The sequence below is a fragment of the Bos grunniens genome, chromosome 9, assembly GCF_055505025.1.
Source record: "Bos grunniens cultivar Pamir isolate PY7600 chromosome 9, Bosgru_T2T1.0, whole genome shotgun sequence".
Lineage (NCBI taxonomy): Eukaryota > Metazoa > Chordata > Mammalia > Artiodactyla > Bovidae > Bos > Bos grunniens.
In genome coordinates this window covers 38,032,747-38,037,214 of record NC_141173.1, presented here as the reverse complement: position 1 = coordinate 38,037,214, position 4,468 = coordinate 38,032,747, and the positions used below count along the sequence as shown (strand labels likewise).

The 4,468-nt window shown below is 38.6% G+C and overlaps 1 pseudogene; it reads left to right on the top strand.

Moving 5' to 3' along the window:
• Nucleotides 1–2,456: 2,456 nt before the first annotated feature.
• LOC147365811 (histone-lysine N-methyltransferase SETMAR pseudogene) lies at nt 2,457–3,470 on the top strand (annotated as a pseudogene).
• Nucleotides 3,471–4,468: the final 998 nt, after the last annotated feature.

The window sequence follows — 4,468 nt, the reverse complement described above, 5'->3', positions numbered from 1 at the left end:
TGTGAGAGTCCATGGATAACACTTAGCCTGCTGCTGCTGCTACTAAGTCGCTTCAGTCGTGTTCGAAGGCCCTTGTAAATGACAAAGTACCATCAATCTTCTTTCTTCTCTTAATGCAATTTTCTTCTCCTCCTAATGCAAAATCCTGGAAATTTTATACTCTTAGTCATTTATATTGTGGACTTTGAAAGTGAATGCTGCAAGAAATGGTTATTGTTCCAGCATTCATGAGCTCAGCTCAGTATCCAACAGGGCATGGGGTGCAAAGCTCAATCAGGAGATTAAAGATAAGTCGTATTTCTCCTATTTTTTTGCACTTGCTGGAAAATTTAAAATATGACTCAACCTAATTCATTCTCACAGGACTTTTTGAAGTAAACAGGCCAGTGTGAATGTCCTATTTCCTAATAGGCACATATAGCAAACTAAATTGTCCTGCTTGTTTGCCAATAGCAACATTGACTAAAAGAGAAAACTGTCATCATGGCATTAAGATCAAGATCAACCTGAGTTTTACAGTCAGACAGATATAGGTTCAAAGATCCATAACCTATGCTACCTTGGGTGAAAGTGAAAGCGAAGTCACTCAGTCCTGTCTGACTCTTTGCGACCCCATGGACTGTAGCCTATTAAGCTCCTCCGTCCATGGGATTTTCCAGGCAAGATTGCTGGAGTGGATTGCCATTTCCTTCTCCAGGGGATCTTCCCGACCCAGTAATAGAACCCGGGTCTCCCGCATTGCAGGCAGACGCGATATGTTATTCAACTTTTCTGGATTTCTTCATAAGGCTATTCCGAGTAGCAAACCACAAAATACGGCTAAAGTGGTTATCGGGCTGCTGGCACATAGACAGCATTCAATACGTCTTAGTTTTTTCCTTTTTTTTCAATCTTTCTTTTTTTATTAATTAATTTATTTTAAATGGAGGCTAATTACTTTATGATATTATAGTGGTTTTTGCCATACATTGACATGAATCAGCCATGGGTTTACATGTTATTACCAGGCAGCATCCTAAATTCTCCTCAGTCATGATGCTAATAAAACAACAGCCATTACAGAATCTGACTAGTCTTTCAACCATATAACAGGAAAGTTAAAATTGAGACTACATACCACCACCCTCCACCTCCACACACACACACACACACACACACACACACAATTGCAGCTTAAGGAATGGAATTTAAATATCCTAGATGCCACTATATATATGATTTTATAACCCACCATTTTTTATTAGTGCCAAGTTAGTTAAAATTATAACATGTCATTCCTCAACAGGTGAAATGGTACCCCTCTTGATTAGCAGAACAGCCCTGATTTATTTACACTAAATCCTGTGTGGTGGGCAGGAATGGATTCTCTCTGGTTCAGCTTCTAGGGCAATGTCTGATTTTTCCTGTGGTTGGTGGACACTATGCTTTTCTGGTAACCCTCAAATCACACCTGATTTTCAGCAACTCAAGTGTTAGCAGAACTGAAGTAATCTCTTTTCTGGTACTTTAAACTAGACATTCCCCAAGGCACCAGTGCAAACTGGAAGTTTCCTTCTCCATGTACATCTGCCAATTAGGCTCTTAGCCAATTATAGCAGCCAATTATAATTCACTGGGGGTTTCTGTCTAAAGGGTTCTAAGTGGATTTTAAATTTAATCCTAGGACAATTATCACCATATAATACTCCTTTAGTTTCTGTGATTTGGCAACATCAATGAAAATGGGTCTTATTTATTAGCCCTTTTATTTTCAGCATAAGCCAGGGTTAGCTTCATATTACATGTGAAGTTGATGAGATCTATCTAAGAGCTTCTCTCTTCAACCCTATTCCAGAACATATGCCGAGAGTCATGAACAGGCCCTGTTCCAGATCCTTCAAGGTCCTTGATACCTGCAACATTGAGATTCAGAGAAAATACTCTCCAAATCAACCCATTTCTAATCTGACTCATAATGGCCCTTGTCTTAGGACCCTACTTTGAGTAGTTATCTTTAGAAAAATTCATGTATAAATTTTTAATTAATGTATCAATCCATTCAATATTCCTCCATTGGGTGCCAGGAGAAAAGACATGAGGCATAGGCTCTGTGCTTGAGAAGTTAAGATGAAGAAGATACATGAAAGGAGGTTGGTAGATTAACTTGGCAATTTCTGTCTTGCTTTATTTCTGCCCATCTTGAAGCTGGATTCAAAGCTATGATAAATCCTCAAAATAGACCTGACTCCTTAGAATATCATAACAAATCAAATCAATCTGTAGCAAGTAACTATAGTATTAGGTTGGTGCAATAGTAATTGCGGTTTTGCATTGTTGAACTTTGCCATTTGATATTGGAATACATTCTTAAATGTGATTATGTTATACATCATTTTAATGCACATTTATCACTTTATGTACTTTTACTAATTACTTATTACTTGCTATTTATTTTATATTTATTTTAGACTATAGAAATGATGTTAGACAAAAAGAAAATTCGAGCAATTTTTTTTTCAAGTTCAAATGTGTCATAAGGCAGTGGAGACAACTCTCAACATCAACAACATATTTGACCCAGGAACTGCTAGCAAACGTACAGTGCAGTGGGAGTTCAAGATGTTTTGCAAAGAAGACGAGAGCCTTGAAGATGAGGAGCATAGTGGCTAGCCTTCAGATATTGAGAACAACCAACTGAGAGGGTCATCAACACTGAGCCTCTTAAAACTATAGAAGTTGCTGAAGAATTCAACAACAACCCTTCTACAGTCATTCAGCACTTGAAGCAAATTGGAAAGGTGAAAAAGTTCAATAAGTGGGCACCTTATGAGCTGACCACAAATCAAAACGATCATTTTGAAGTGTCATGTTCTTTTATTCTATGCAACAACAATGAACCATTTCTCAATTGGATTGTGACATGCGACAAAAATTGGATTGTATACAACAATTGGTGAAGACCAGCTCAGTGGTTGGACTGAGAAACTTTAAGGCACCTCCCAAAGCCACACTTGCACCAAAGAGAGCTCACGTTCACTGGTACTCTGCGGCTGGTCTGACACACTGCAGCTTTCTGAATCCTGGCGAAAGGATTCATTACATCTGAGAAGTACACTCAGCAAATCGATGAGCTGCACCAAAACCTGCAATGCCTGCAGCCAACACTGGTCGACAGAAACAGCCCGATTATTCTCCAGGACAACACACAACCGCGTGCCACACAACCAACACTTCAAGAGTTGAACAAATTGGGCTACAAAGTTTTGCGTCATCCCCCATAGTCATTCGACCTTTCACCAACCAACTACCATTTCTTCAAGCATCTCAACAACTTTTTGCGGGGAAAACACTTCCACAACCAGCAAGATGCAGAAAATGCTTTCCAAGAGTTTGTCCAATCCTGAAGCACAGATTTTCATGCTACAGGAATAAACAAAATTATGTCTCACTGGCAAAAATGTGTTGATTGTAATGGTTCCTATTTTGATTAATAGAGATGTGTCTGAGACTAGTTATAAAGTTTTAAAACCCCTGGTCTGAAACCGCAATTACTTCTGTACCAACCTAATATGCTTATGCTTACTAAACAAACTCAATTATATGAAAAATTTACTCTTTTTAAAAATTTGAGATAGTCTACACATATCCAATCATTGAATAATAATTTACAAACACCCATGTACCCACCACCCAGCCTGAGAAATAAAACATTTCTGATTTAATTAATGCCCTACCATGTACTTCCTAGAAGATCATTGCAGTTTCTGTCCCCAGAGTTAAAAACTAGCCTGTACTTAGAATTTATTATTCTCATTAACATTTTAACATTCTTTCTGGTTGTGATGGTTTCGTTGCTAAGTCGTGTTCAACTCTTGTTACACCATGGTTTGTAGCCTGCCAGGTTCCTCTGTCCATGGGATTTCCTAGGCAAGAATACTGGGGTGGGCTGCTATTTCCTTGTCCATAATACTCTTTCTACACTTTTATGTATTCATGTACCATATCAAGCAATATTTTACATAATTTTAACTTTATATAAATGAGTTTGCACTGTACCCATTTCCTCCAGTTTACTTTCTCTTTCAACAGTAGTTTTATAAAATTTATCCATACTGTTATTTGTAGATATATAATACAATTTATTTATATACTGTATGGTGGTTTGAACACTAAGTTGTGTCCAACTCTTGCCACCCCACAGACTCTAGCCCGCCAGGCTTCTCTGTCCATGAGATTTCCCAGGCAAGAATACTGGAGTGGGTTGCCATTTCCTTCTTCAGGGGATCTTCCCAATCCAGAGATCAAACTGGGGTGCTCATGAATTGCAGGGACACTCCTGCACTGCAGGCGGATTCTTTACCAACTGAGCTATGAGGGAAACCTATACACTGTATAGTAAAGGACAACTCAGCAAGTGTGAGTTGTTCACACCTGCACATTCAAAGGAAAGATTTGACCTTTGTCCAGCTCTTGGGAGGTATCTCCTAAG